The sequence below is a fragment of the Podarcis erhardii genome (genome assembly GCF_964252035.2).
Source record: "Podarcis erhardii genome assembly, chromosome: 5".
NCBI lineage: Eukaryota > Metazoa > Chordata > Lepidosauria > Squamata > Lacertidae > Podarcis > Podarcis erhardii.
Window position 1 is genome coordinate 51,120,764 of NC_138509.1, and position 23,647 is coordinate 51,144,410.

Genomic DNA, 23,647 nt, shown 5'->3' on the forward strand with positions numbered 1-23,647 from the left:
AGTTCCAATGCATTTCCGCATCACTTTCCAACACAAAGTCTATTTTTCTGAAAAGTGGATTTGTTGCACAAAGGTAATCCTTTTAAAATAGTGCAAAATAGTGGCTGTCTGGAGGCACTCTTCATTTTTATGCTGTTTTTCCTCTGGAATGCTGTATTTATGCTTTTATTGTTATTGACTGATAAATTGTCTTCTGTCTTGCTAACAACTGCCTTGAGAACTCTGGTACAGGGTGGCCTATAAAATACTGCAAACAGATAAGCAGACAAACCAATGCTCTGACTTTAGAATACAGCACATTCCTAACTACCTACAATAGTGGCTAATGTGGTTGGGCAGAGCCACAGAGATGCTTTCCCAACACTGGCATCATTACAGCTCACCTGGATGGGGTCAGGGCCTCAGTACAGCCAGTCTGGCGCTTGTGCTGGTGTCAGTTGCAGAGCTTATCTGTAGCATCTGGAGGGCAGCTCTGTGACTGTCCCAACACATTGTCCAATACTGACTGTCAGGTCGTTTCCGAGCACAATTCAAAGTATTGGTGCTGACCTTTAAAGCCCTAAACGGCCTTGGTCCAGTATATCTGAAGGAGTGTCTCCACCCCTATCGTTCTACCCGGACACTGAGGTCCAGCGCCGAGGGCCTTCTGGCGGTTCCCTCACTGCGAGAAGCCAAGTTACAGGGAACCAGGCAGAGGGCCTTCTTGGTAGTGGCGTCCTCCCCGTGGAACACCCTCCCACCAGATGTCAAAGAGAACAACAACTACCAGACTTTTCGAAGACATCTGAAGGCAGCCCTATTTAGGGAAGCTTTTAATGTTTAATGTATTACAGTATTTTAATATATATTTTTTGAAGCCGCCCAGATTGGCTAGGGAAGCCCAGCCAGATGGGCGGGGTATAAATAATAAATTATTATTATGATTATCATTCTGCTTCACATACCAAGAAACACCATTTGCTGTTATGTTCTTATCATGCAATTCAAAAAAGTTCCTCCTTGCCATTTTTTTTTTTTGCAGGGAACTGTATTTCTTTCCAAAGTGCAAGTGTTTCATGGATGTTTTGATTAAGCCAGGGTACATGAGTGTCAGAAATTTATGGCCCAAACAGATGGGATGTTAAATTGGTGAATGTGTCACCTCCCTGTGCACTTTTAACAATAGCAGTGTTGGAGGAGGAAATGATTCCCTCAGGCTTCTACCAAAAGTTCCCTGGAATTAAATGCCACTGAAATCAGTGCAACTTCTCAGTTAACATGCATAAGGCTCTTAATCAATATTATGGTGATAAATTCCTCTGGAAAAGGAAGCTTAATCCTAGGTTTCACTTTTTCCAAAGAATCTGTGATCCTGTAATGGGGTCACTGGTGTGCTGCTACATTGCAGGATATGATCTCTGAGGTGGAAAAGTGGAGATGGAAGTGTAGAATGGAACGGACAGTCTTCAAAATCAGAAGTGTGAAATTGAACCTGAAGAGAGATAACGGGCAGTAGAAAAGAAGGAATTCCAGTATTTATAGTGTTGGAACTAGAAGGTTGGGATAACAAGCCCACATTATTTTGTTCAGTCCCCTGATATTCAGGAAATGTGAAACAGTCTCCATAATAAAGCACTCAAGATTGTGGACATTCAGGAAAGTGAAATCAATGTTTTGAAACTTCACACTCTGAAATTCTAGGTATGACGCTTGGGTATGTCTTCTCTTCTTTTTCAAGACACAACTATGACATCAATGGACCACATTGTCCAGAGCTTGTAGAATCTAAAGGGTGTGGGCCAGCTTCATCAACATTCAGGACTGACATCAATAAATATAGACAAGAATGGTGTGCCATAAGTCAAGCAAACATGACACTTGCACCTTTCCAATCTGTTTGAAAAGATTCTCCAAGCCAGTAACAGACTCAGCTGGGAGTAGTCAATGTGGTGCCCTCCAGATTATGTTGGACTCTTAGCACATCTCAGATCTAGTCAGGAAGGCCAATGGTCAGGGATGATAGAACTACGACAACATTCTAGATGGTGACACTGGCGACCCTGTAAGCAACAGAACTCAATAGCCAAGGAATACTGCTCCCTCAGCCTCACATGCCATAATGTTTTGGGTACTATGGTAGTAAATAGTTTCTCAAATACGTTATAATGACAACAGGAATAATTATAATTGATAATAAAAGGCACATCTTTATAGGAATTTACATGAAGCCCCTGCACGGATTATAAAATGAGATGAACACATGTAGGATTTATATATAGATATATAGATATATTTCCAGCATATATAGCATGTTCCAGATATTAAAATCAACAAACACATTTCATGTTTATTCCTGCATAGAAGTACTATCAATGGGGGGATTTTATAGCATGTGAAGTGGCCAGGTGGATTTGCTCATCTTCTTGTAACACCTGTTCCAGAACTTCAGCTATGTGGCCCACCCAATTTGGCCTGAGAGGCCATTGACCTCAAACTCTGCCCACGTTTCAACTGGATCTGTCAATTATTTACTCTCTGTGGTTATACTTTCGTGTTTCCTTTAGAGCTGCGGTGTCTGAGTCCTTACCCTGACTAAGCTCCCATGAACCTTCTGAGAAGCACTTTTAATTTGGGCACCTATTTCTCTGCCCTGCTGTTTTCAGTGGGAATTGGAGGCATTCGTAGCTGTTACCATGGTGGTTGCTACCGGTGCTCTGCTGGATTCCTTGGTTACCAGGCACCCTGGAAACATCCTAACTTGTGCATCCTATGCAGCATCACCCACCTTCCACTTTTGGAGGAAGTGGGTCGTCATGGTGTCACATTGTATGTATTAGTTTTTAATCACGATGGTTACCTGTTTTGTTCACTTTATTCTCCCACCCACCCCTGCCCCATTTGCCACTAAAGGCAGAGTGCTTCTGAGATTGGGCAGAGTCCAGTCTGCAGCAAAACCTGCTGTGAGGCGGCCAGGCCCCCTTTTCCACACCCCAACCTTTAAGCCATTGTTGGGGACCTGTAATGTACTATGCTGAAAGGAAATTTATTTTAAATTTAATTTAATTTTTTAATTTTTTCCTTTGTGTTTTGCACTACCCACTTTTTCCATGCCTGGGTAAAGAAGCAAAGCTGGTATCTGCAAGGACTAGGGCCTTTTTAGTGGTGATGCCGTTTTTCGCAGAATGCTGTTGGCCTTGTGCCGAGACCCTCATTCATTGATGGATCCCTTCTGGCCTTTAGGAAGCCTATAAAGACTGTTTTCATTCTTCAGCCTCAGATTCCGGTTTTAATTGTTCTGTTATGCTGGCTGGATTCAAATTATGCATGCTGGGGAGGACCTAAAATTGGATGGAAAGGCAGGAAAGAAATGTTGATGCTGTGCTGGACTGATTCACAAGCAGCTCCCTCTCCAATGCCCTGTACACTCCAAAACATCAAAGGCATTGTCAATACCTCATAGTCACAGTGCAGATTTATGGAGGAGGAAGGATCAAATTTAAATAATCCCCCTGGGAATCTTCCAGTTTTGTGGATGACTTCACAGACTGTGAACTCACGGAGTCTAAAATCGAGTGCACAGGTTGGCTGAGGAGCTGTGAGAAATTAGATCTCTTGTGTAACCAACATGTTACCTTTGGAAACCACTTAATGCTCATTTAACTAAACATTTTCTTTGGAGGTTTTTAAACAGACGGTTGCAAATTGGTGTGGTTTGACAGCTACTTAAATGACACCAGGCCATTTCCTCATACAGACCATAGCTGGGGGGGGAGGGGGGGAGAGGGAATCTTAATGCTATAAACAACATTGTGTAAGACAGGCACTGCCTGGAGACAGAATCCAACTTTCCTGGGAGTTGCTTTTGTATCCAGGCACTCCACTTTTTAAACCCAGTGGCAAAAGCCAGTGTTTGTAGGTAGGAGCTGCACACAAATGTCACTAAGCTCTGCATGCTTAATAGCTCTGAATGGGAACATTTTGCCAGATGTTCATTATTTACAGGAAGACATAATCATCCTTTGCTGAGTTATTCATTCTGGGTCAAATTAGCTGCCGGTGTCACAGTACAGAATTGCTTGAGAGGGATGGGGGCCACGTGTCCTTTACGCCGATGCAGGATTTGACCCTCCATGTTTGTTTTCTCGCAGCTTGGTAAACATCGCAAAGGTAGGAGCTAATGAAGCTGAATGACTTGGAACAGCCACCGGGAAGCGTAACTGCAGCATATAAAATTTGCACCGTCTTGGAATGATACTTGAGAGGAGACGCCGATGAACGTTCCAAATGCTTTTGTCTAGTGGAATGACAGCATTGTGTATATCTAGGCTCCAAAACTCTGGCATCCTGGTTTTTGTGTCATGAAGGTCATTATAAAGCTATGAAGCAAACACAAGTCTTAATCTCTTTGTTTGGAGAAAGCTGAAAGTCAAGGAAGGAAAAAACCAGACATTGTTCTTGAGTTTGTGCACTGCAGATTTTTGAACAACCCCCACCACCTCAAGTTAGATATAAACTCATAATGCTGGTCAGGGTGTCCATTGCCAATTATGGGGAAAAGAGTTTTCTCCCTGATGCTGCTCCCACTGCAGCCCCTTCTCTGATGTTGCTTTTCAGAAGCACACAACTGAGTGTGTTTTATCAATTGTGATGTGTTAAATGAATGAATGGTTTTGCTTTCGCAGGAAGAGATACTCGAGATGTAACATTTTTTGGATTTTTGTGGGGGGCTTTATGTCACATGTACCTGAATAGGTTTAAGGTCTGTAAGAGCTGTGTCAGCAAAGACATACTGCCTAAAAAAAACGAAAATCATTTATTTCACAGATTAAACTAATTGGGGATTAGGCCTCAGGTAGGAACTTCTGTACAGACCAGCAAACAATGGAAGGAGATGATCTTGCCCTAAATACCTAACAGACTAGGTGATACAACTGATAGCTGAATTGAGATAATGGGGGTAATAGATGGAGTTGAGAGGATGAGGCTGTAAGAAAAGAAAGAGATTACCATGGTGTTTGCTGCAAAAACTGCAGAAGTCTCAGCTGTTGCTCATTAACCAACATCAGATCAGAACATTTTAAAGGCATCATTACAGATAATTAAGAAGAAGATGTGTAGGAGTTAAGAAGGTGAGATGGTGTCCTTGTTTCGAGTAAATGAAGAAAAAAGTTTGATTCTCTTTTCAAAATATGAGGTTATTTAAAAAACCCCCAAAACCCAAATCCCCCTTAACTAGGATTTGAAATCAGAGTAAGAAGCTGGTGAACAGAAAACATTGGTTAAGAGGGAACCTGGACAGCCATGTGGGAAGGAAAAGGAGCATGGTAAAATTTGTTCGTAAAAGAGATGGGGCTATGGGTAGATTGTAGAGTGCCTTGTGTCACCCTTCACGTAGGATGAGTTCCTTTGTGTTTTTCTCTTATAAACTTGCCTGACGAAGGAATAATAATATGTAAGGAGGAAAAATCACATGAACAACTGGGAAAGCACTGGTGAATAGAGTTGGGGCAAAAGTTTTAAAACAGAGCCAAGCTAAATGTTCTAAATTTCAAGGCATTACATTTCAGAGTCCCTTTTCAAAAGTTGCACAGGTTGTGTAAGTGAGAGTCCTTGCAAATCTTGCTGTATTTCCCTTCATGGTAAAGCTGGAGGGGGGGGGGAATCTTTAAAAATAGATGCTTGACTTTCTGCTTTCTTTGAGTTTCTTTACAGTTTCTGGACCCATGCCCCCAAACACCTTTATCTTCTTTGACAAGTAAGGGGATTAAAGATGTTTGGCACATGCTGGAGCATTTTCTAATCTCTTTGTCAACTGACCTGTGATTTATAAAAGAAGATGTTAGTATCAGTGCAGAATAGAACAACCAAAATATTAGCCCATCACCAGGCTGTTGGTGATCAGGGACAATGATATTTTAAATATGCAGTCCTTGAAAATTACAGTTTGTTCCCAGCACTAATCAAGCTCTTCCGTTCTCCCCATTAATCTTTATACTTTTAAAAAACTAAAAATAAAGGGAGGCTCTTTAATCTCTTACACACTATTCTTAAATGGAAATAAAAGTAAGGCAGGGTAACATCAAGATGAAAGTGAGGGCGAGGCTGCAACATCAAGTCATGACTTGCAGGCATAAAAGAAACATCACAGGCATCATGTTCACCACATTGCCTGATTTTTTTTTTTTTAATGTTCTACAGTTTTGTGAGAGATCATGACTTGCCCCAAACCACCAGGTAAATACTATATATGAAATCAGAATGTTTGAAGCCAACATTTTCCCATATCCATATCAGCTATTCTATTCACTGTTCTATTCACTGCATCACACTGTCACCCCAATGCTATGTCCATTGCTATATTGCTGTTTGTGGGTAACATATATTTAATCCAATAACTTTTTAAAACTTCTCTGAAATGTTTTCTGTTTTCTGATACTTAATGTTTAGACACAGGTTTAAAATACCACCCACACTGAATTTAGAAATTTATTCCTCCCCCTCTACACAGACAGGGGGAGAGAGATATTTTTATGGATTGATCCTCAATATTGCAATTTTTGGATTTCTCCCCCTGAGTTGGCAGCTTGATAATAGCTGAGGAGACAATGGTGGTGTCTCTGGCTGAATATTTTTAGAGATAGCATATCATCTGATTTTCTATCAAAAAGCTTATTATTAGTAAGAAAGATGGCAAGAGTCTGTAAAAACTGATCCAGAAAACTAGATCAAGTTCTTTTTAGATATGACATAGGAGATCAGTTGTGTAGCCAAACAGTTGCTTTTGAAACCTGTCGCACTACAGTTTAGAACTGCCAGGATTTATTTATTTTTGAAAAACATATTATTGCAATTAACTTTCAATCAGGAAGTCACATGAGAAAACCTCACTGCTGATTCCTGCAGACTTAAAATAATCTAGCCTGGGTTTAATTCTGTAGAAACTGAATTGAATAAACTGCATGGTACTCTTTCAAAATCCCCTTGTTACACAAGTTGTTATGCCAGGGAACCTAGAAGATAAGGAACAGAGGAGGCTGTTGTTGTTTAGTCGTTTAGTCGTGTCTGACTCTTTGTGACCCCATGGACCAGAGCACGCCAGGCACTCCTGTCTTCCACTGCCTCCCGCAGTTTGGTCAGACTCATGTTTGTAGCTTCGAGAACACTGTCCAACCATCTCATCCTCTGTCGAGGAGGCTAGACCTTCCTAAAGTAAGCCAGCTATGCTAAGCCCACCCTGCTTCAGGTGTCAGGCATAAAATACTGATGTTGTAGCCAAGGTTAATTGATTAACAAGAGAAAGAGATACACCCTGCTTTATGCAGTAGATAATTGCACTGGTATGTTTGCTGCTACTTGAGTAGAACTTGATGTGGAAGCAACAGCAGAGCTGAGTAAGCTGATACCCAATAGCCCAGTTTGCATGTAACTGTAAGCTAAACCCTGGGTTAATGCAAACAAGCGAATGTGCAGGTTGCAGAAAGAATTGCAGCTGCAGTATGCCTCCTTCCGCCCTCTTGCTGCTGCCCTATGGGGGGCAGAGCTATAGCCTGCCTTGGCATTACGTTCAAACCCAAGTTCATTGTTTGTGTCACTCAACCAAGCAATGTTCTTGGTTTGTCTGGAAGAGACAAACCACAAGACTGGGTTCAGACGTAATGCCAAGCCAAACCATAATTTAGCCCTGAGTGGGTCAGCAGCAGAAGGATCAAGGAAAGAGTGCTGCAACTGCAATCTCTGGGAACCTGCATGTTTACTTGTTTAGTTGTTCTTTTTCAAACATTTGCATCTTTTTTTAAAGATTAAAAAGAAAGAGGAAAGAAACGCTGCAGGCATGTGGTTTTAGGTTTATTTACAAATGCAGAAGTTGAGCTGACTTTAGTAGAGTGCAGAAATAAACATGCATGCAAGCAGTGCTAAATCCTTCTGCCACATCAGTCCTTTCTTTCAAAATCCAAACAGCTTGCCATTCAACTTAAGACTTATAGCCCAACCTTATGGACGTTTGCTCAGAGTTCTGCATGACTCATTTCCAATAAGTGGGCAAGTCCAATGTTGACCCCTACAGCAGAAGGATGTGATTCGCATTCAAGAGACTTACGAGAACTAACTGCCTTTTGTTGTGCATAGTTGCACATCATAATCACCAACAATAAATTTCCCAGCTCAGGAGAAAGCCATTTCCCCCACTGCCTTGTTCAACTCAATAGCATTATTCACAACAGGTAGTGTGTGCATATTAAAAGCAGAGTGAAGCACAGCACAATTTTGGGAGTTCGCCTTCAAACTGAACTGACGGAATCACATGATGGTATAACACATAGACTGGGGACAAACAAGATCTTTTTTGGACTACAACTCTCATCAGCCCTATGATGATGGGAGTTGTAATCCATAACATCTGGAGGGCACATGATAGACACACTATATAGCTTGGGTGAGGGAGCTCAGGCTTGGGATGAAACGTGGTCCTCCAGTTCTCTCTACCTGTCCCTCAGGTACTCTCCCAAGGCTATACCCACATCTCTACATGTCCCATTGTCCCTAATGAGCCTGGCCAGGATGTGTCATTGAACTCAGATAATGCCTCTTGCTTGGCTGGCGATAAGTTAGAGAGGGCTGTGGGAGTGTGTGTAGAAAGTGTCCTCGTGTGCAAAGGTACCATTTACATTTTGCCACCCAATCTTTGTCTCTAGCCCTGTTCATGACATGACTCTGGAGAGGCTGCAAAGAACAGAATGTAGACCTCGAGAGCTGAGAAATGTCCCCTACCTCTGTTATATAGGGTTGCCAAAATAGCAACAAATAAAAGCAAAATCCAGAGGTGAATCTTTGATTGGAACAGGCCAGGGGGTGATGTGTGAAATGGTATTTGTGGTACCATCACACACAGACATACCTGGAGAGCATACCTTTCCATCCTCTTAGAATCTTTTCCCTTTCCTTCCCAGACTCAGCTACCCTTAGCACCAGTCTGGAAAGTTGAACAATACTTTCATTCACGCTGTGCCGGATGCCAAATGTTTAAGAAAAATGTGGTGGCAAAGCTGGAGAGGCAGACAGGACTTCAATGCTCTTTTTCCTTTTCCTTTTTGCATCCCGTTTTCAACAGCTTCTCCTTTGTTTACAGAAGGCATGCTGAAACAAGTTTGGCTTTGTTTCTGTTGGCTATCGTTGTAAAATAAACCTTTGCATTAAAACTGAAACAAAGGGAAAGAAATGCACTTTCCTAATAGGTGGATGACAATAAACTTATCCGGAGAGGAGAAAGGAAGGAAGGGAGCTGTTATATCTTTTCCAAGGCATGAAATTCCTTGCTGTTTGATTGAAGAGCTAATTCAATATCAGCACATTCCCATCGTTTGCAGGCACCAAGGTGCAGATTGCTGTGAAATCCACTTGCGCTGTAGGAAACTCTGAAACCAACTGGGGCTCTCTGTGCCCTGGCTTACTTAGCAAAATGGTTAATCCGGCGCTGCAGTTTAATTTGAGTTAATTCCTTCTTCCATGAGTAGGCTTATTTTAAAAAATTAATAAATCCAGTTACACATTATTTCTATTTTAAAAGCAGAAGTGCTAGGAAGAAACACTGGTTCTTCTTGCATGGGTGTGGCACCACAGCCTTCAAATTCTCCCTCTTGCTAACTATGCCCTAGTGAATATCTTCAAAACAAAGGGTAGCAGTAGTTCCCGAAGAGATGAAGATCAGAGAGAACTGGCTTTTGTTTATGGAAAGCCTGCTTGCAGTGTTGGATATAAAAGCGCATTGTATCCAGCCAATTACTCCCAAGAATTGCTAAAAATCCTACCCAATTATCTTCTAGCTATTCATTTTTGTATTGCGTCCAAAAACAGAATGTGTGAACCCCACTCCCCCAGCTAGAACACAGTTGACAGGGCTGACCCAGGACATTTTGCTACCTGAGTCAAGGGATGAGATGTGTCAATCATTTTATGTACAAAAGCCAATTGGCCTGACTGTTAAATCTTACTTAACACTGATGTTCACCTCTGCAGCTAAGGGCATCTGGCTATTGCGGGGCTGGATGTAGGGTTGGTAGGTCAGCCTTCCACTGTCTTGGTGCTGCTTGCCCAGCAACTGCCTCTTGAGGCAGCCAATTCACTGTGCCTAATGGTAGGACTGGCCATGAGTGCAGAATCCAAAATTGCTGTAGCCATTTCAAATCATATTCCAGATTTGGATTGGGGAAAGTGGATTTCATGATGGGATACTGGGTGGACATTTATGTGTGCAAAGAAGCATGGTCAGGCTGCACTTATACACATTTAACCTGTGGAGCAAGGCCCACTGAACTTAATGGCCTTACTTCTGTGTAGGATTGTGCTGTCAGTATCAAAGTATTAATCTGCCACCAGATTTTGAAAAAAATCATCTGAATACTGCCATAATCTTACCAGATGGTGTTAGGGATTTGATTCCAAAGCCATTTTACAAACTCTCACTCACTCACTCACACCCCTTCATCATTATTTCCTTTTTATCGTGTGCATTTTGTCCCTGCTTGAGAAACAGTGGGTTTGTTCTTCTTATGCTGAGAGCCAGAGTATCAAAACAAAAAGTACTGCAGTGATTTTTATATTTAGAAATGTGCTAAGCATCAACAGTTATTTTTCACAATTGAAATCCTCACATCCAAAACAATGCAAAACTGCCCTGTTCTTTGATTCTAATTAATGCCTTTGTTCTTGGCTTTTTATAAGTCTATTGAACAAGGATTAAAGACATTGCTGAAATATGTCTGTACGTCATTTACATTCAATTCACAAATACCATCTTCTCTCCTCCTTGATTACCTCCATGCAGAGTTGTTTATCGTTTGTGCCAGCAAGTGGGAGCAGGGCAAGGACAGAGGAAAACAACATACACATGACACAAGTGAAGATCATGTCCCAGGTGCTGTGAGAAAAAAGTTTGACCGGGTCTATCTGCTGGGTTGTGCTGGAAAGGTGAACAGGAGGCCACCTTTCTGAAAGTGGATGGCACTCTCAGGGCTGTTGTCCCTGAGACCTCTCACAATGTGAGGGATTATGAAGCCCATCCCTACTCCTTCTTTACTAAAGATTCTGCCTGCATCTGAGTGGGATAGTTATAGAAGAATCCACCACCCTGCAGGGGCAACAGAGTAACTATATATGCCCACAAAAATACTATAAGGAAGGCAACCTCGCCTCTGCAAATCCCAACCACCAGTTGTGATCTCAGGTAACATCCTTTCCGGGCCCTGAGAAGTGGGGGCCATCTCTGCATTCATAGCAACCACACCATAACAAGGCAATCTGAGTAACACATTGTGGCAAAAAGGGCGGTCAGGGTTGAACCAAACGCTGGAAAACATTGGTCTGGTCCATGTTGCACAGGCCCCTAGATTTCTGTAGGATGCAGCAGAAGAAAGAGTATTTCCCACCATTCAACCCAGTTCAAAACCCACCCCTGCTCCCCAGCTGTTTCCTGATGGGGGCAGGCGGGACTAGCCAGATACATCCTGTAACTTGTAGATATGATGAACATTATAGGTTTCCTTTCTTCTTCCCCCTCCCACATTTGCCAATGCATCTATTAAGGGAGAACCCATGACCCTTGGACCTTTGGAATTCCAACTAAACAACTAAAAATTAGATTTAAGATGTTTAATTTTAAGGACAAATTTATTAAGGAGGATCACCCAAACAAATACTGCTAACTGTTGCAGGAACAGAGTTCTCTTTCCCAAAGGTGGTCTTGCTAACCAGCCCAGTGCTGTTGGATGAACTGAACCCTACTCAAAATATTTCCCTGGAAATATTTCAATCAATATAGGACTCAGAAGCTCAAGATCTCACTCGAAAAGATCTCATTACTCATCTTATGACAGCAACAAGACTAACCATAGCTAAGGTTTGGAGATAGTTAAATACTAACTTGATGGAAACATGGAGAAAGGTTGTTTTCTGCTGCTCCAGAGAAGCGGACACGGAGCAATGGTTCCAAACTACAAGAAAAAAGATTCCACCTAAACATTAGGAAGAACTTCCTGACAGTAAGAGCTGTTCGACAGTGGAATTTGCTGCCAAGGAGTGTGGTGGAGTCTCCTTCTTTGGAGGTCTTTAAGCAGAGGCTTGACAACCATATGTCAGGAGTGCTCTGATGGTGTATCCTGCTTGGCAGGGGGTTGGACTCGATGGCCCTTGTGGTCTCTTCCAACTCTATGATTCTATGATTCTATGGTTTCAACAATTGTGGGATTAAATTCTTATGGGAAAACTGACAATGAAAATATGAAAATAAAAAAAACCCAGTAAGAGATCAGACAAATTTCATGCAGTTTTGACAAAAGAAGAGTTCCAGCATCTCAAAGTGACTTGTGGAAATAAACTTTTATTTGTTGGGCAATAGGACTTGACAAGCTTTTAACTCACCCCTTTTCAAGTACAGAGTGCTGTACTCATCTGTCGGCAGGGAGAGGGGATTCCTGTGTTGTGTTTGTCTGAAAATCAATATAAAAATAAAAAGGAAATTGAGAAGTTAAAAAAGGACAAATCTGGGTCTTAGACTGTCCAAGACAACTGAAACTAGAGGTTTTGTGCTTCCTGTGCTTTGAAAACCCCACATTTTGCAAACAGGATGTGTGCTAAGCCAGCCCAGCTCTGATGTTGTTTTCTGGTTTGCCATGCCAAAGTACCAACAAAACTTGTTAACAGCTTTCAGGAAATCATGAAAATAATCTCCTCCTCCCCTGCACCCAGGTTCTCATTTTCTATAAACAGGAAGCAGACAGTATTGCTTCTTCCATATGTAGGCACAAGAAACTAGTACCATTTTGAGATCTGCCTCTCCATTGCTTCACATTGCTTCATGGTAAGTGTGGCGGCTGCAGCCTAGAAGCAGAGCAGCTGCATCCCAGTAGAATTTAGGAGCACAGAGCTCCCTCTGCTTCCCTCTCTTTGGGTGGTCTGTAGAATCATAGCTGCTCCTGCGCCATACTTCTTGGTACTCATAGTATTTAGCCGAGGCACTTGCTCTTTCTTCTGTTCTAAGTACAGTATCCTTACTGGTATCCACTGACACTCTCCTTCCTGTGCTGCAAGATGATGTACCTGGATCTTTCACAGATCTTCTTAAACAATATTTTCTCTTAAGCCAGATGTATGCACGCATGTATGCACCTAAGGTCACACACATGCATATTCTTGACAACTTTGATTCTATGCTTTGAGAGTATCTAACACTCCAAGAGGAAAACGACAAATAACATTAAGCACACTTCTTTAAAAGCATGGTTAATGCTACTACTTTTATTCTGAAGGAGAAGTAGCCCCACGGGGACCTGATTCAGATCGGGAGCATGATGCATGGGTGCCAGTTTCCTGCTGAAAATCACCTCTTCTTCAAGGGTTTTTTGGAAGGAGACCAGCAACTACACGCCATACTCTGAATCTGGACCGCAGTCTAATTTTAAGTCTGCTTAATATCAACTGGTTTTGGCCCCTGACATAAGACTGAAAGCGGTTAAAAACAAAAACACACCCCCCCCGAAATGCATCCGATTGTGTGCAGCAAATCAGATATTGCAAATAATGAAACTGCATCAATACTGCCTTCCTTTCCTCCTGGTATAATGGAGGCCTGCAGTAAAGTCCTGCAATAAAGGAAACAATCTGCTTTTACCACACAAGAGAACCAACTGCAGTTCGCGGCTTGCAGAAAATCAATCTTGATACAGCCACTTATTAATTGCAAAAAATGTTATAAAAAATAAATAAAAAGCAAATGCCAAGAGGACAAAAGTCAGCAACTTGCAGAAAATTAAGGTAATTGCTAATTGTCTTTTCTTCCAGAAAGTTGTTTAGGTTTTGGGGTGCTTTATGAAAGAGTTTGAGATGCTACAAATGGTCAGTGGACCATACATCAAGCATTGTTTAAACTGGACATTGCATCTGGATACTGTATGAACATAAAAGCAGTACTATTGTTTACAGAAACCTGCAGACTCCTGCTAAGAATCTTCTTGGAGGAACTGAGTTTCAAATGCACACAGTGGAAAACGGTTCATTTTATACTAGGCTGTAAGATCCCAACCCTGTTGTAGGTACATTAGATGCTTGGTTTCAAAAACAATCAAAGATATGCACATTGAACTTTAATAGTGATTAGACCAAAGGATGGTAACGTATTTATGACAAAAAAGGAGAAAATGCAATACCAAGAGGACAAAAGAGGCTGCAAACTGAGATGCAAATTTAGAAATTGCTTTAATTCAAATAGAAATATATCTCACCGGTGTGGACCTATGTGACCAGACTATGTGCCTGCTCAGTCTGTTGTCTGAGTGCCAGCTGTGAAAGGTACTCCTAGCCACAGATCACCGGAGCTTCTAGTGCCAGTGATGGATCCAGTAGCACTCCCAGACTATGAACCCACTCCTTCAAGGAAGGATAACCCCTCAAAGCAGGCAACTGATCACTCAGGAACTGCCCATCTACAACACTTCCATCTTGACAGGATTCAGGGTCAGTTTATTGGCTGTCGTCCAACCCACCACCAAGTCAAGGCAGTGGCCTTGGTTAATTCATATATTACAGAGAGACAGAGTGTACTGATGACACCTCACCCCCATGTTTCCGAATAATTGTTCCCAGCAGCTTCATACAGAAGTTAAATAGCATTGGGGACTAGATAGTCCCTGCAGCACACAACAGCCGAATCTCTAGATGGCCAACAGATCATCATCCAATGCTATTATCTGAAACCAATCCTCAAATTGGGATCAAAATCACCCTAAAACAGGGCCTCCAATGCCCATCTCACCAAGCTGATTCTTGCTAGCCAACTCCAAGCGTTTTACCTTTGGTTTATTTTATTAGAGAGCAATATTTTCAACAGTACTTTCAAGATCTAACTTCCGTAACTTTTGTTGCCCTTAGAAAAGCTTTTACTGCCCTTTGTTTCCAAACAACACCTCAACCTATTTGGAGGAAAAAGTATAAAAGGATCCTCTATACTCAGCAGACATGTGTTTGTGGTACTGGGGAGGTGGAAGACGTAATGCATTATCTTTGCCATTGTCCTTTGTATAGAGATCTCAGAGCTCTTTTGGGGGAGACCTTTTGAGAGCAAGAGCTGGCTGGACCCTGACTGGTATTATTTGTGATCTGTTGACAGACCACAATAAAACCATTACAAACGAGGTTGCCACCTTTGCCGTAGCAGCTCAAAACATTCGCTGCGATTTTCTAAAGATGTCTGCAAAGAGGACCATCAGCAATAGTATTTTGATATTGTTGATAATCTTTCTCACACATGTATGTACCTATTGCCCACTGATTTTACTGGATGATCCTCATATCTAGTGCTTTTATCTCACTCTCACACATTATCTTTTTAGTATCTTTACACCATTTTCTCTCTCTTTCAAATGCTGTAGTTTTCTTCATTATAGCCTAGCTTCCTGCAATGACTGGAAGCTGGGCTGTTGTCATTTTTGAATGTTCATTCTCATGAGGGTTACGAAATCATAGTCAAAACCACAAGTGATTACTCACGGTAAGCACTAGAAACATACTTTGTTAAGTAAAAGAAAGGTTGCATTGGTAGAACATTTCTCAGGACTTCTAGGGACACGAAGCACTGCCTTCATATTGGCTGTATGTTTGCATGAATGGAATTTATACTATAGTGAGGATATAAGCCACTGGCATGCTATGATTAAGAAATACAGCCTAGGTTTTATAACGGCTGAGATTTGCAGTACAAAGAACAGAACTTGCCCTGACTCTCAGATAGCTTGTTAACATGAAAAACAGATAGCTTGTTAACATGTTTTATTCTACGTCAGCAAGCAAGATATTCTGTGTCTAAAGTGTTTAAGGGACCTGAGCATGAACCAAACTCTGTCCTAGATTGTGCCCCAAGATTAGGCAATGTTTTGAAATAGAGTTTAACGTAAGTCTTCCATCCTCTGAGGAGTAAGATATCATTAGCTTTACAAACAGAAAAGAAGATCATGAATTTCCCAGAGAAAAAAAGGTCCCCAAGTTAAAAAAAAAATCGTAGCAATGTCGCACTATATCTTGTTTATTTTTATTGCAAATCTCAGGCTGCTGCATTCTACAAAAAGTCAGTATTAATGTCCAGACCACTAAGTGGCAGTTGATGCTACTTGCTAGGGATGGAGGAGAAGTTTGAATTGATTCACATTCGCAGATTTACCTAATGTGCAATTCCCCAAACCAACATCTGAAACATACACAGCTGCTCTCTGAAATTTGCCCATCTCTGAATTTTGTCATGCAGCTTTCCAACCAAAAAATGTGCGCAAAATGCATATATTAGTGAAAATAATATACAAAAATGCAAAAATAACATACAAAACTTTGGATATGAGGAGAAATAGGCACTAAAATGCGGATAAAATTTCATGGGGACTTAAAAAACTTACAGACTGATGTAGGAGTGTGGGGAACTGAATTTAAGATTGGAAAAACGTGAAGCTGAGAGAAACTGAAATTAACAGAATTGTCCATCCCTGAACTTGCTATACATATCACAGATATCCAACTTGGATTATCCAATTGTCAGGGTTTCACCTAGACAGTTACAGTTTTGCCATCCTGATCGTCAATGTCATGAAGCAGCAAAGATGGCTATCCAAGTTTGCTTCTCAACCTTTGAAAAGCTGAAGTTACATCTGCTGAAGCTAAAAATGGCCACATCTTCTCAGCATCCTTCCTAGTATTTTTCATTCCATTTTCCTCCGTTTTGAACTTTGAGATACTGCACTCGGATATGGCACTGTCATCACATCTGTCACCATTTTGTAATAATAATGCGGATTTGAATGGCTCTGTTTGACCATGTGAGTTTATCCAATTTAATTTCCCTGTGCGAGAAAAAACTGTAAAAACAAAACAAACCGGAAAAGGACAGAGGATTGTTCTTGTCCTGTTCCACCTGCAGTGCCAGCAAGATCCCAGCAGGGTGCTGGATATGGCAGATGTACTACAACTTGGTTCCTGCCCTGCCACATCCCCTGCCGCCTTCAGATTGCTTAGTTAATAACCTTCAAAGTTTTCCAGTAATGATGGCTCAGTAACTGTGAAAATGCCAGAAGCAACCTGATCCGCTTTGCTGACAAAGTGAAACAGGACAGGACAGGTGCTGTGTATGACATTGGCAGCTTTGTACCAGTCAATGGAGAAACTGCTAGCCGGATGGTCTGAGAGGGAACTCAGGAGATATTTCCACCTGATAAGTGTGCCACAGTGGTTGTTTCTACTCTCACATGTCTGTATAAGATTATATCACAGATACAAGCAAAGAGATATGAGATAAATTGATGAATTGATTGTTGCATCAATTAAGTGTTTAAAATTTGTTGTTAGTTGCCCTGAGCTCAGTTTTCTGAACCAGGAAGGGCGGGGTATAAATATATATATATATAAAATTATTTATTTACCTTCGGCAGATCTGTGTACTTGTCTCTAGCAGCTTGGATTACAAATTACTTCATACAGTGACAGCAAGGCAAAAGGAAGATAAGGTGAGAGGTAAAACCTATGGGTATATTCAGGGCTGGATACCACAAGATTTCTTGAGAAAAGAAACTTTTTGAAGGTAGTCGTAAATGCTATCTGTGCCCCTTGAATGTAGCCTGTGAATTCTGCACTGGGTGCTTCACAGAAGATGCTCACAATATGCGCAACTTGTAAGTGTCCAAATGCACATTTTATTTACAAAGTTTATGGATGTCGCCTTTGAATATATATTTTTATCTTTTAATAGTAAAATAAAAAGATATATAAAAGTTCTTCTAGATAGCCATGCAGCTACAAAGATACCAGGCCAGAATACAAAGTTTAAAAGAAATAAAACAAATATATCAAATATAATGCAGTGTGTTTCTGCCGTGGATGACTAATTTGTACCGTTATAAAATAAAAAAATCTGCTGGGTTTTGTAGAAAGTGATTAGTACTAATAATCAAACAACATAATCATAAAAACCAACACTAGAGTCAGTTAAAACTAACTATAATTCATGTTCAAACTGAAAAACTGAAGTTATGCACCCCCTCCATAAAAACCCACAAATCCCACACGGACAGCTGTTTGATATAGCAAGTTTTCTCGCCATTTTTTTTAAATAAACCCTGTGAAGTACATCTAGAAAGTGATTTTTTTAAAACTTGGAAGAAAATATGTCTCTGCGTTTTATTTTTAAATAACTCTGTTGGGATGCATAGAAGGCGTCACAGTATAGATTTTGCATGCAGTAAGTCATAGGCTAAACCTGCAGCTCATGTTTCTCCTCCTGCTGCTGCACTTTAGAGTAAGTGTGAGGAACTTGTAGTTCTTCAGATGTTACTGGACTTCAGCTCCCACTGGTTTGGCCAATGGTCAAGGGTGATGGAAGTGCTAGTCCAGCAACATCTGGAGGGGCACAGGTTCCCCACTTCTGCTTTAGTGCAAAGGAAGTTGTGCAGGAAGGCTTTACCCTGTCACTGTTGGGGCCAAGTGCAGAGCTGGTGGGAACCTCATCATCTTTGGAATGGGCCCAAAGCTAATCCTGATAGCAGCACCATTGAGGTTGGGTGGGGTGCAAGACTCACAGCAAAAAGGAATATTCTGATCTTGGCCATATTTAAGATTAGATTGCAAAACAAAAAGCAGTTGGTTTCAAGGATATTTATTATTTTGCATTTGTCTTGATATCTCCTCGTAATGAGATATCAAGGAAGAATCAGAGATTATAATGCACTGCAGATTCCTTATGGTTGGAAACCACAGGTTTGCAGGATATTACACATAATGTATGAAGATTCATCTGCAGAGATTTGATAGAGAGCAATGGGATCTAAGTGTGAACCACTTAACACATAATTTGAAAGGTGGCAACTGCTCATTTGCCAGGTTTTCTTCACTGCTTCCAGAAAACTTCAATTTCAGAGTCATTCATAAACAGAGAAATGACAAATGTCTGAGAAGCTGACTTTTGAAATTCATTTTTAGATCTGCCAGGAAAGATCCAATCTTTGCCCCTTATTATGCTATTATATCACTATTAGTCATTGGCATAGGCAGAACTCCCAGGTGTGAGGCTGACAGACAAAGCATATTGTCAATATCAAAGAATGGCAATAACAAAAGGCATTCAAATGCTGATTGTTACCTTGCTCTTGCCTCCCACTTTTAGGCATATCAAGCACTTTGAAAAGGTCACTCCATGCAGTCAGGTATATGCAAAGACTGGTTGGTTAATACTGGAAAGAAGCTTTCTACTGAAAGGTGTCTCAACTGTTATTGTGATATCTTGAAAGGCAATGAATGGAAAAGTCACCTATTGTTATCAACGTAGCCAAATTTTTAAACAACCCCTTTTTCTTCCCTACGCCATCCCCAAAGGGTCATGTATCCTCCTTTACAGCAGACAATCTTTTATTTGAAGGAGTCGTCTGTGAAGGACTGGCCCAATACATTTTGCTGCCTGAGGCAAATGACAAAATGGCCTCCTCCCTGCATTTCATGTACAGAAACTGAACGGTTTGGCAGCTGAGTTTACTTCAACACTGGCAATAGCACAGGATTCTTCATGGAACCCGAGCACAGCAGGAAAGCTTAGCGGACACAGGGCAGGCGCCATCCTCTAGGGTCTGCCTCCTGTAGGTGTCACACTCTGGTACAGCTGGTTTTGCTGCCTTGTTTGAAGATAAAGAACCCTAAGAAAGGAGAGCAGGGTTCCTTGAAGTTGCTTATTGTGGGAATGTTCAGGGAGGCAGGAGAGGATATATTGTTTGATTATATCCTTTCCAACTTGTGTTAACAAGTTCTACAATTTAGCAGAGTAACATTCCCCTTTTTAAACTTGCACAGCGGATGTGTTTGCTCAGGCTCTCTAAAGCCTCTAAAATAAGTTACCTGGTAAATTCCCCCTTAAAGGTAAAGGTAAAGGGACCCCTGACCATTAGGTCCAGTCGTGACTGACTCTGGGGTTGCGGAGCTCATCTCGCTTTATTGGCCAAGGGAGCCGGCATTTGTCCGCAGACAGCTTCCGGGTCATGTGGCCAGCATGAATAAGCCGCTTCTGGCGAACCAGAGCAGCACACGGAAACGCCATTTACCTTCCTGCTGGAGCGGTACCTATTTATCTACTTGCACTTTGTGCTTTTGAACTGCTAGGTTGGCAGGAGCTGGGACTGAACAACGGGAGCTCACCCCATCGCAGGGATTCAAACTGCCGACCTTCTGATCGGCAAGTCCTAGGCTCTGTGGTTTAACCCACAGCGCCACCTGCGTCCCTAAATTCCCCTTTAGTCCCTCATAAAAGAAATAGACACGACACAATCTTCTATAAAAGTATGAAAAGAGTTTACTCGCTCACTCATTCTGTTCACAGATGGATCCCAGAATGCAGACTTTGAGGAGATTTCACCCCTCCCATATCCAAGAATCTCCTGACGAGTCTGCTGATTCTCCAGAGAGGAGGAGCAGTGTTCTGCTTTCTACTTATTCAGCTCCAGCACCAAGTCAGTCAGTCAGTCAGTGTGTCGGAGAGAGAGAGAGACTAAGTGTTAGAGATCGTGTGTAGAGATAAGGTTGCTGCTAAGAGCAGCTGCAGACACTCAGTGTAGCATTCATTTATGCTTAGACCTATTTAGCTCTGTATATAGTTTTGTATTATAGTTGTAGTTATAGAATAAAAGAAGATATTCTACAGAGCTGCTCTCCGAGTCGTGTATACACTGCCAGACTCTGCTATACTCTGCTGTGCGACGACTGTATTGTGGAAGTGAATCCAGTGCTCACAACTCTAAGCTGTGAGTCCACAGCACTTTGACCTGGTGGTCTCTGGAAGTGCTACCCAGCTCGCCTAGCCCAGTCGGGGTTGAAGTGCATGAGTCCAGTTGGTGACACTGGCTCAAGGGCAATGCTGACAGACTTAAGTTACAAAAGTAATATGCCTGGAATCTATCCCATAAAGAGATAGTCCCTTTGTTCCCTCTTAGCTGGAAGCCAAGAGAGCATCTTAGGCTAAGCAGATGTTGCTTCTTCGATGAATGTAGTCAGAGAGAGAGAGAGATGGTGGCCAGTCCTATGCTTTTGTTACCTGCACAGGTGAGGCCACACCCACCTCTGGTCACATGTAGAGGAAGTCTGTCCCAGCCTAGGAGGAAACAGGAAATTCCGACTGGCTGGTCCAGACACCCCCTTTTTATGCCCACTCTTGGGATGTTGTACTTGACTGCTCTGTGCTTCACATCCCACACCTATCAACGGTTAGCACTTAGACACAAACATCAGACCGAGCAGGTACAAGGTAACAGTCTTCCGTGCTATGGTGAGATGTATTTCTGTGTAAATGATATACATTATTTCCAAATCTGTGCCTATGCATGCGTTAGCATATGGAGGTTTTATGCAAATCAGTGTCATTTTGGGGTGATGCATGAAGTGGCCACCCTATGGGGCCACTGAAATTTATTTACTCATCTTGGCTCCCAGCATTGGCTCCCAGCTATGGTCCCTGGTGGGCCAGTCACATGCATTCATGCTGGCACACAAAGGACACGGTGCATGCCATTGCAAACTGCGTCTGTGCTTCATAGTGCCTCAGGAACTGAGGAAATTGCTTTGCTGAACTGCAGCCATTGCTATCTGCTGTAAATATTATATTAGCACAAATAATACTTTCTCAAAACCAATCATAGTGAATCTTCCCAAGAGTTAACGATGCTGCAATCCAATAGATAATATATTAAGTAATAATATGAGGCACATTTACTAGGAAGTGGAGTTTTGTTCTGAGCAAACATGCATAGCATTGGGTTGCATGATAGCAAATATTAAAGAAAGTCAATCTTTTTATTATTACATTGGGGGTGAGGAGGCACTCATAGCTACAGATAACCTATATGAAGATATATCCAAGAATTATGTATGCCTGTTTTTCAGAACTCGCTCCCCGAAGGGTTTGATGGTACCCTTGATGTGATTCTCAATATAGAGAGAAATTCCCTCTGGCAATTTAAAGCGATATTCCTGTGCTTTCAAAAAGATTCCCTTTCATGAAGTGATTTATACCTGCCATAATTAATCTAATAGCTTGGATTTATGTTCTTGGATGATGCTGATTTTAATTGATATACTGTATTTTCTTAACATACTATTTTTATGTGCTTCAGCTTTATGTGTTTATGTCTAAGAATGATAGATAGATTCTCTCCCCCTCCCCCGGGTTTGTTTGTTTGTTTTTTAGCTATATATATATCTTTCCTGGTTCTTTAATCAAGTGAAAATAAAATAAAAGAAACATTATTTTTTTCTTTGTAGGCCTGCTTCCCTTTTAATTTTTTGCTCTCTCTTTTCCAGGTGTGTTTTCTGTATCTGCTCATATTTCCTTTGCATGCATCTTGAACCAACATCATGCTTTGTGAATCATGGGATTAAGGGTAAATTTAAATTATCTAGATTTCCTCCCAAATTCTTGGTTGCTTGAGTAAAATTCCATACATAATCAGCATACTTTCTTAAAGGTTACACTACATTCATGTTTTAGGTTTGATTCAGGAAATGTAGCCCTCTCCTTTAAAAAAAAGTAAAAAAAAGTTTTAGAGTTTATTGTCTGTAATCATGCCATCACAACAAAATCAAATAATTTGGTTGCACTGACTTACTTTGAAGATATCACACAGATCCTTCCAGAATGTTCCTGCAGGAAGAAGCAACACACCTGGAGACAAGGCAAGATAATTTTAAAAAAGTAAAATCCTGCCACATAGAATTTTGTTAGACAATAAATAAAATGTATGAGGCTAATTTTTATGCACCACAGGGAAACAAACAAACAAGCCGGAATGTGTGATGTGTCAACAGATGGATCCCTCTGTACTGTGTTTTGGTTTCATACTCTTACCTGCAGCCTGAGGGAGTTTAAACTGTCCAGGTTTTCTAAACAATGGCACCATTTCTCAGCAAAACTCTGTGATGAATTTTGGCCTGTGTTTTATAGTCCCAGGGTACATTTTTGGTCTGCCTTCAAAACTCTCTTTGCTTCACAAGCCTCAGCCCTTTAGGCCTCAGTACGGTCTATTGTTCAGAGACGACAACAGAATATTGTCATCTACCAGCCTGTTGTGGAACTTGTGGTTTTATAACTTAGCAACCTTGGACAAAGAGAAGTGCACTAGCACTCACTGCTTCAACCAAAGTCAATAACGGCTGTGCTGTGACTCATGTGCTGTGACTGTAGTGACACAAACAGGTGTTGTGGAAAAGAAAAGGAAAACATGTCTTGTATCAGCTCATCACAGAACAATTAACAAAGCCATCCCAGCTGCAGACAAGAAAATGTTCTGGTCATTTGATTTCCTTTTGTAATGTTCCTTTTTAAAAACAAAAAACAAAAAAGCTCACTTTACAGTAAATATTGTGGACAACAAGCTATCTACTGTATTAGATGCTAGGTGGAGTTGTCATGTGCTGTCTTCTCCTGCATAGTTGTTAAATTGTACAGTCTACTATGTCACCGTGAGGCACCACCTTCCAAACTTTCCTACCTGTGAGGGCACAAGCAAGCGAAAGGCAAACTGCACAGGATGCTAAAATATGTCTTTGCATTTAATGTTCAGGTCTTTAAAATTGCAAATAGCATCAGCTATGGAAGGAAGGGCTGCTGATA

The 23,647-nt window shown here is 41.3% G+C and overlaps 1 long non-coding RNA gene across 2 annotated transcripts in view; it reads right to left on the reverse strand.

The window, feature by feature from the left end:
* Positions 1-23,125, reverse strand: part of LOC309342537 — a 41,431-nt gene extending 18,306 nt beyond the window's left edge. The window contains exons 1-3 of one of the 2 annotated variants that reach the window (XR_014156889.1): positions 22,883-23,125; positions 22,644-22,699; positions 12,340-12,461 (exon numbers count right to left, since the gene is read on the reverse strand). This is a non-coding gene — a long non-coding RNA (uncharacterized lncRNA). Of the gene's footprint in view, positions 1-12,339; positions 12,462-22,643; positions 22,700-22,882 lie in introns of those variants that run through there. The other variant, XR_014156888.1, reaches the window with a different exon arrangement.
* Positions 23,126-23,647: the final 522 nt, after the last annotated feature.